At 40.5% G+C, this 9,734-nt stretch overlaps 1 long non-coding RNA gene across 1 annotated transcript in view; it reads left to right on the forward strand.

Moving 5' to 3' along the window:
• The window catches only part of LOC111821953 (uncharacterized), a 571,437-nt gene that overhangs the window by 523,533 nt on the left and 38,170 nt on the right, over positions 1-9,734 (forward strand). The window contains exon 4 of the long non-coding RNA XR_002825257.1: positions 329-408. This is a non-coding gene — a long non-coding RNA (uncharacterized LOC111821953). The remainder of the gene's footprint in view (positions 1-328; positions 409-9,734) is intronic.

The following is a 9,734-nucleotide window of genomic DNA, read 5'->3' on the forward strand; positions in this document are numbered from 1 at the left end:
GAGAGTTTTAGAATTTCTAATTACCATCAGCTGCCATCTTGAGGTTGGCCACCCCGAGTTGCATTTTTAAAGACTCCCTTTTCAGCTAAAGGAGAATGTGCTTTTCTATGAAATCATCAACATAGTGAATACAGGTAGCTCTGTTGTTTGCTTGTGACACTGGCCTACATGGTAATGACCTTAATAAACCCTTCCGCCGGGTCCAAAACTTATCTGGGAAAAATAGTGGAGAGGATGGAAGGGTCGTCGTGCTTATTAACCACTTGTCCTACAAAGGTTTGCCGATCATCTCCCCGACAATGTTTTTGTCCTTTCTTTTCTTTTTTAGCTCAGAAAGCATAATTTACAGCCTCCAGAAGTCTAGCCCAGTGTGACTGGATGGCGTCCAGCTTTACCGGAATCAGAGAGGTGAGTTCTAGCCTTCTTGTTTCTCAGTGAAAGAAAATGTTATACCAGGTGAGTTAATGCAATCAAAAAGACTAACCAGCCAGACAAGAAAGCCAAACAAAGCCAAACAGGTCAAAGGAAATTGCAGTGTTACTAGACACCTCTGTATTATGCCTTAAGGTTTCAGGGAAGAGGCAACGGGCTTTTCTGTGTGCGTTTTTCAGGCCATATTACTCTACTTAGAAAAGTGGGTTTGCTGCAGGACAACAGCATTTATCTTCCCTGGGCATTTCCAAGTTTGCCTTATTCTCTAGCCTGGTATGTTCTCTTCTCAGTGTCCGTTCCCGCCTCATTTTCTGGCATCACAGTTTCCTTAAAAATAGGCTATGAGGGCTATTTCTAACCTCCATCAAGGGATCTGTCCAGCCAGACTCCCATGGGATGTAGGAATGAGCTTAAAACCAATCTTGGAGAAGAAAGGAAAGGGTTGGCTTATTCCCAGACCCAGTTTTTAAACAAATCTTCTGTTGGGTCAAGTAAGATGCTTGGGGCTCCTCGCTAGAAGAGGAATTACAAAACTTCTCTTTAGACACTGCCTGAAATCCCACCCTAAAAAAGAAACCAAACAGTATTTGATAGAATCCTGGTAGCCTGGTAGTTAGCAGCAGTTTTGGAGTCAGTCCCACTTCCACCACTTAATTTATTTGTGAGTTTGGGCAAGTCACTGGACCTTTCTGAACCTCGATTTCTCTATCCACAAAATGGGTCTGATAGTATCTACCTCACAGGGATATTACGAGGATCAAACAGGCTAATGCATTTAAAAAAAAAAAAAAAAAAAAAGCTTAGTATTGTACCTGCCACAGGGTAATCACTCAACAAATGGTAGCTATCAGCTTTATCATTTTACTACCATACCAGCAACTAGCGGAGCAATGTTCCAATTTACCATGGGCTTTGTGGTACTGACTTAGCACACACCACACCCACCCTCATGGATTCATTAACACATCTGGTTTTAGAAAGACACTGTGTCTCTTAGCTCACTCCTTTACAAGGCTACTGTTTATGAGGATTTTCCCTGTACAGGAAGAGGGGCCGCCCTGCCAATGAGGGGAGAAATAGATTACAAGGGCCTCACTGATGGAATATAATCTCCCCTCTGTACTCACTGGTAACTAGCCATGATTGTATTTCAAAGGTAACAGTTCATCTCCACCGCAAGTATTGGCGTGCAGTCCATAAATAGGGCCTAATGTGATCCGACAGGCCTGATTTCTCTAGATATATATTAAAACAACATGCCTAGCACTGATGGCTCGAAGGTCCTGACCTTTAACAAGGACTTATGACGTAAGTCAACCTGCCCAGGAGAGCTAGCAGGGCAGAAGGCCAGAGGGACAAGGTCATCCGCTAATGAAGTGGTCAGCATTGAGTTTCTGTCACTCAGCTGGTTAAGAGGAAACTGAGAGGGAAGTAAAAGAAAATGGGAACATTTAAGAAACAAAGGGAAGGACCACATTTGAGCTAATGTTCCAAAGGTGAACTGGTGTTGTCAGAGGGCCAGGTGGCAGAAAGCAGTTCATCAGTGCCTTCATCGTGGCCTCGTTCAATTTTACCTTCTGAATATGAGCTGGCTGAAAGAGTGTTTGGAAGAAGTTAACTCTATATAAATCTCAAATTATGATGAAAATGAGCATGTAGTAAACAAGCCTGTTCTTTGGTTCAGATGTGCTCCAGACACATAATGTGGAAAGTGGTCGAGAGTATTGGCTCTCTGTGACCTGGGAAAACTACTTGCTGAGCTTTAGAAACACACTGGAAAACTGGGATGATAAAGGTACCTACCTCAAAGGGTGGCTGGTAGAATTAAATGAGAAAATTCATGTAAAGGGCTTAGTAGCACAGTGCCTCGCAAAAAGTGACCACTCAGATGTTAGCAATTATTATGCTATTCTGTGTGCTCTAATAATTTTAGAAAGTGTGTTGTTTTTGTTAATGGATAGTAAGTTGTATGTTGTAGCCAGACACAGTTCTACAAATTTTCCTAGTACTTAGAAATTCATAATTTCTAATGCTTCACACTCATGAAACACTTTGAACATTTTAGCCATTTACCTAGTCAACAAGCATTTATTGAAAATATCGTGTGCTGAGTGATGTGCTAGGTCCTGGCAATGTCATTGTACTGAATCAGAATTGTTCTTGACTTTATTCTTTATTTAGTCTCACTGGGGAGGCAGAAACATCAAAATTTAGAGCATAAGTGGTAGTATATTACAGGAATGTGGTATGGGGTGAGAGCAACCAACCCTTCTTGAGAAGGTCAGGGAGAAGGCAAAAAGATAAGGGTTTTCATATCTGTTATACCACTTGATCCTCCAAATGATCCTTCAGGCGGGTAAGGCAGGTGTTGCTTTCCTTGTTCATTTTCTGTATAAAAATGTTGAGACCCAGTTAGGTTATTACTTGCCTTTGTTTTCAACAGTAACTTGTAGAACTGAGACTGTTATCCCAATCTGCAGACTTCTCAGCAGCATCAGGATGAATCGTGACCACTGATGGCTATCTTTAAGTCCAAAAACGATTCTCTTTATTGGCCCTTTCATCATAGCCAGATTATGAGTCAACTCTTGAGCGTCCCAAGGCACAAAGTGTCAGAGTGTTTCAATTCCATTTCCTGAGCCATTAAAAAGATTATTTCAATCCTTTTCTATCTTATTTCTAAAAGTGAAGCAATATGGTTTAGTGGAAGAAGCACTGGCGGGAGAGGTTGGGGACCAGCACACTGGTCTCACACCACCATGGTTTCACTTGAATCCCATGGCCCCCTGATGTCTCAGCTCCCCAGATAAAGAAACTTTTCTTCATATTCCCTGCCTGCTTCTGCTTTACAAAGATGATATGAGGATGACTAAAAGCATTGATCTTAGGTGGGGAGCATAAAGGTCCAGTGGAAATGATTATCAAATTAGACTACAATTGTTTGGGAATAAAGAGTTGAAGCATCATGAAGGCAACCAATTCTTACTACTGTCACGACCCAGACAACATTTTTCCCCAAGATTCGGATCCTTAGGTCTTTTTTGAGTTCGGAGACTCTGGCAGATCAGCACAACTATTCATGTACTATTAACCAAGGTTGCTGTCTTTGTTTTTTCTTTCAAAAATGAACCTAACTTTAGGCTTTTTTCTTGTTAAAAACATAATATATAATATCTTGAAAAATGTAAGCAATTTTTAGAAGCACAAAGAAAATTAAAATCACCCCAAATTCCACCACCCACCCACCTATGCAAACACTTTAACCTCAACTATATCTTATCAGATGTCATATATATATATTTGTATAAATGTATTTATTTATGTGTGTTATTTTACGTAAGCAGTATCATATTATTCATGCTATCCACAACATACCATGTCAGTGAATTTGTAGATTTACGTAGTCCTTTTTAATGGCTTCATTGCATTCCAGTGTCTGGATATACCATCATTTATTTAACTAATCCCCTACCAGTGAGTAGTAATGTTATTATAAACAGTGCTCTGATAAGCATCTTTGTGCTTTGTGAATCTTACCAGTTGTCTCCTTAAGATAAATTCTTCCAAGTGGAATTGCTGGCGAAGTTGTCCCCTTCAACCAAACTTTAAGAGATTCACATGGAGTAGTAACGGAATAAAAGGACAATGACTAGCCAAACTGAACCATCCCACCAACCCTGGTGACCTGTGACGATCGCAGGAGCCCTTACTCCTTAATCTATGGGGAGCTAACAGTGAGAGAAGGTGAATTTTCACATCCCTGAGATTAAGCATCATGACATGCGTTACTAGAACTAGATGCTTGTTTTCTTTTACTCTCCACCTGTCATTCCTCTTGTCCTGGCCTGTGGAGCCATTGCACGCTGTGCAGCTCACTCTGCAGCCAATGGAGCCATACTTCATCCCTGAATCTTTAACCAGCAGCCAGTGGATTCCATCTTCTGTTGGGTTTTCTTCCTGGTTGATTTCCTCCGAATGGGAGGCCCAAAAGTTGATTAACTTCTTTGAGTAAAAGTAGGCACTGGAGCCAGCCAAGCAGTGAGTCGAGTTGGGTGATTACACTGCAGTGTTTTAATTTGCCTTTGGACAAACTCTTAGAAGCTTTCATGAGAAAATCTCCCATTAGATTTAGTCATTTAATTTAAGAACAGTTGGGAGAGGAAGATGAACTAAGATGACAGATGGAGGAATGCAGATGTACTTCTTAGGGGAACTCAAAAGCACTCTGAGGATTTGGCATCCAGGGAAGCAGTCGTCAGCCTCAATTGCTTGTGTCTGTGGACTTGAGAAATTTTCGTTCTCTGGGGGCGTTGAAGGAATCACTGAAACACAGGGATCCTCTCAGATGACAAGCAGGTTTCATTGTTTTCTACTGTCTGTAAAACGGTAACAAGGTCAACTAAAGAATCAAATATCCACCACCACCCCCGACACACACACCCCAAGTGTAGCAAATACTAAAAGCAAAAATTTGAGTAGCCTTGTAGGAAGGCAAAACAAACCAAAAAATAATAGCAAGGTTGCCATTAGAGAGAAGTTCCCTTTGGTTACATTGTCACAAAGATAGCTTTTTTTTTTTTTTTTTTTTTTAAATTCCGTGCTCACTCTGGTTTCCTTCAAACAGATTTTCTGGACATCCTAATTTGGCATTTTTATAATTCAACATCTATTATTTTTTTAGGACCATAGTTATTATTTTAATTATAATTTAAAGCTTCCTAATATACTCAGCGGTCACAGTGCACCCAAAAGAAATAAATAAAAACAACTTGCCATTTTAAAAAGCAGTGTGTTTATTTGGAAATCCTACAAGTCACCCAACCAAGACATCATAAAACCTTCAAATAAACTAAAACGGAAACAAAATAAGATGTCCATTCTTAATTTCCTTAGAAGGCAAGCAGGAGAACACTGCAGCCAGCTGAATGCTGGCCTGAGAAGTCTCAGAATGATTTCATTACTGAGTTCGGGAACTCCATTGTATGTGTTGACAACCACACTTCATATTGCAATCTGCACAGCCCTTGTTTTAGGATTACAATCCCTGAGCCTGGTGAAATTTTAGTCAGTAAGAGGTCAGTCTATCAACTAATTTGGCAAAGAAGATAAGAGGGGGGCATGCTAGAGGCTGGGAAATTCCAACCTACTATATACTTCATCCAGTTGACTTTGGATGGCCTTTCTCCAGTTTAGTATCTATAAAGCAAATTCAGGTCTCATTAGCTCTGATAGTGTAAAATATAGAATTGCTAAAATATCAAAGTCTAGTGATTTTACATTTGGAAGGCAAAAGAAATTTCAAAAACAACTCCATAATTTTCCCACATGTGAGTTTCCATAACAGAAAACAGTAAAATCATTTTCAAACCATTTACTGCTAGTATTCTCCATGTAATCAGAGCTGTTATGGTTTGTTAAGCAACAGAATTATCTAGTGGGCTGGAGGTTTATGCTGCTCCAAAGACCTTCTAGCCACACTAGTATGAAAACAGTAAGTATAGAATCCAACGAAAAAACATAGTCAGAATTCCCAAAAGGAAGCATCTATTCCCTCCACCCTGAGAATTGTCTTAAAGAGTTTAGGGTGACTCTCTTTGGGACCCAGAGAGGTGAACTGTATTATTCAGATCACTCCAGGTCCTAAGAGCAAGGCAGAGAGTGGTTCTCAGGGTGTCAAAGAATGAGCTCCCAGAGATCTTTGTCCTGACTGTGGAAGAAATAAGACCAAAAAGAAAAAGAGGAAGTAGTTAGTTAGTTAGTTGATCCCCATGGTGGCAAACTCAGATAGCTCATGGGCTGAGCAAAGAATATAAATAAGTGAAGTGGGACTGGTGGAAGGCAATAGGGAGAGGTGGGGACTTTGGAAAACACATGCAGCAGCCTAGGGGCAGCTGCTACTCAACTCCAGCTGTTGGTTCCCTGGCCCAATATATCCAGAATTTCAATTTATCAAGATAAGCTGAAAATATTGATGTTCCATGTGAGATATCTCAGATTTTAAATGTTGGCAATCAATTTGATTCAAACATCCACACAGCATACAGACTAAACAGAAGACTCCAACTGCCATAATCAGCCCATGGGTCATAAGTTTGCAACCTCTAAGAAGGAGAAGTAAACAGTTGGGAATGAAAAATCGCAATAGGTTCTAAAACATGAGATGGATAATTTACATTAAAGAGTTATTTCACTGTCTTTATATAATGGGAAAGTCTCAAGTCTTTATACTAATTCCCATCTGTAAAGGGAAATATGTATTTTTCTCTCCCATTCAATCAATGTCCTGGAGCCTAAAATAACTTTTATTTTGCTCCATTCTTTCTGATTCTCTTTGTTTAGGCTTTGTGAGTATTGGGGCTGGTGAATGAACTCTGGGTGTACTGAGCTAAGCAAATGCTTACGGTCTCTTAGCCTTCTGAGATAGGAATGGATAGATGCATAGAAAGTGTTTGTAGAAGGTGGAAACGTGTATTCAGCCTATTTGCAAGAGTGCTTAGATGAAACCATCTATGTATCTATGTTTACTAGTCATTTAAGGATATTCCTATGGTACCCTGGCATTTCTTATTAAAAATGTTGACATTCAGAGAGTGTATCAGTTAGCCTTTACTAAGTAATGCTGCAATAGCAGACAATCCTCAAAGTCTCAGTGACTTACAACAAAGATATATTTTTCACTCACAGGTTGGTTGCATCTTTCCTCCATTTTCTGTATGCTGAGACTTGGGCAAACAGAGCCACTCCTCCCTGGCTTCATATTATTTTCATGCTAGACAGGAGAAGAGAAGCCACACAATGGCTTTCAAAACTTCTGCTCAGAAGTAGCATCCATCACACTCACATGTTATTGGCCAAAGCAAGTCAGATGGCCAAACCTGACGAGTCAAGAGAAGTATAATCCTCTCACAGGGAGAGGTGATATTTGGGAAAAATAAAACAATCTCTCACACGGGGCATTGCCTCAGGCACTTTAAAAGAGAAAAATAACAGGGAAGTTTCCCAGCAGCTACTACTGGAGAAACAAAACTAACCTTCAGGCACAATTCTCACCTCATAGGGACTGCTGAAGTAATATGAGAGGTGAGCGGTTAAGAGCATTGTATCTGGAGTCAGACTTCCAGGGTTCAAGTCCTGGCTCTACCGCTTATTAGCTGTATGACCTTGGGTATGTCACTCAACACTTTTGTGCCTCAGTTTCCTCCTGTAAGCATACCTATCTCACAGGACTGTTTGACACATAAAAAGAGTTGACTGTTACTACAGTGGTGATGACTGGAAAGCCAATCATCCAAATGCATCTCAGCCAAAACCTCTGTTATAGCTGGATTACTCTAGGTCTTTTCAGCTTTAAGAATGCCATATTAAAATGCAGGTACTTCTGGACAATGAATAAGGAAGACCAAAGAAGAGTTGATGCCTTTGAATTATAGTGTTGGTGAAGAATATTGAATATATCATGGACTGCCAAAAGAACAAACAAATCTGTCTTTGAAGAAGTACAGCCAGAATACTTCTTAGAAGCCAGGATAGCGAGAGTTCATCCCATGGACTTTGGACATGTAATCAGGAGGGACCAGTCCTCAAAGAAGGACATCGTGTTTGATACAGGGTCAGTGAAAAAGAGAAAGACCCTGAGCAAGATAGATTGACACAGTGGCTGCAACAGTGGGCTCAAACATAGCAACAATTGTGAGGATGGCACAGGACCAGGCAGTGGTTTATTCTGCTGTATGTAGTGTCGCTATGAGTCAGAACCGACTCGACGGTACCTAACAACAACAGCTTCTGGGATGGTTAAAACCTTAAGTTCTTGTCAACTAATATCTTGCTAGGGATTACCTTGAGAGCAAGCTCCAGTAGATTGGGATCTAGGAGAAGGTCCTGTAGACAAGAGACAGAGAAAACAGAAGTTGGGGGCCCCCAAAATAAACTTCCCACACCTGATAGTTTTACCAATAGCTGCTCTGACCACCTCTGATGGGTTCTCACCCTGGAATACACATTAGAATCCCTGAGGCATGCCCAGGCCACATCCCAGACCAATGGCATCGAAATCTCTGTGAGTGGGGTGCAGGACTTCATACTTTTTAAAGTTCTCCCAGCGATTCCTATGTGCAGCCAAGTTAGATCAGCACTGAAGTAGCCTACCTCCCACTTAGAGCACCTGATTGCCTTCTTCTTTCCCCAGATTTTACTCCACCATGGATCTGCATTAACCCATTTCTCCATGGTGATCTGGCTGCAGTGACCAGTAAAGAAACACTTGCTGACAAAGAAGAGGGGAAGATATGGCCAAAGTTGAGCATTTGTCTTTCTGTTCCTCCTGATTGATCACTTTATACAATAATAAAACTTTTAAAAGGTTGAACCTGAACTGAGGCTGTGACTGTGACACAATTAATCAAACTCTTGAAGAATCATGTTACATTATGTGCTTCGAGCATTGATCCACTTCACTAAAAGTCGGCCTGAAATACAACCTAGACACAGGATATTGGATCTGTAAGAAACGGCCGGGATGCTGTCAATTGCTCTGTGACTGTGTGCAATATGTGGTCCTGCAGTAGGCCAGATCATAAAGCAGGATGAATTCCAACACATCAGAGAGGACATCAGCCAGTCCCCAACTTGTCCCAAATTGCTAAGAGTGAAAGAACAGAGAAGAGAGGACTGATTATGGTGTGTTGCTCAAACCTACCATCACTGCATCTAGATAATAATACTACTGTTCATCTACAAGGCTCCCAGTCTCCTTACCTGTTCTTGAATTGATTACAAACAATGCCTGAATCCCTGGCACAATAAGGTTCTCCACCTCAGAAGCATATTTTTGGGGTCCTCTCTAAATCTAAATTTTATATAGTACTACAAATGTAGAATATACATTTATATATAATTGTGTATTATTCATCTATTTTGAGGCTCTGTTGTTAGATGCATATATATTTAAATTGTTATACCTTCTTGATGAGTTGACCTTTTTATTATTATATAATGTCTTTCTTTGTCTCTTATAACAGTTTTTTACTCAAAGTCTATTTTTTTTTTTCTGATATTAGTGTTGTTGTTAGGTGCCATCAAGTTGTTTCCGACTCATAGTGACCCGGTATACAACAGAACGAAACATTGCCCGGTCCTGCACCATCCTCACAATCGTTATGCTTAAGCCATTGTTGCAGCCACTATGTCAGTCCATGTCACTGAGGTCTTCCTCTTTTTTGCTGACCCTCTACTTTACCAAGCATGATGTCCTTCTCCAGGGACTGATCCCTCCTGACAACATATCCAAAGTATATGAGACA

This window comes from Trichechus manatus, unplaced genomic scaffold (genome assembly GCF_000243295.1).
Source record: "Trichechus manatus latirostris isolate Lorelei unplaced genomic scaffold, TriManLat1.0 scaffold00116, whole genome shotgun sequence".
Taxonomy (NCBI): domain Eukaryota; kingdom Metazoa; phylum Chordata; class Mammalia; order Sirenia; family Trichechidae; genus Trichechus; species Trichechus manatus.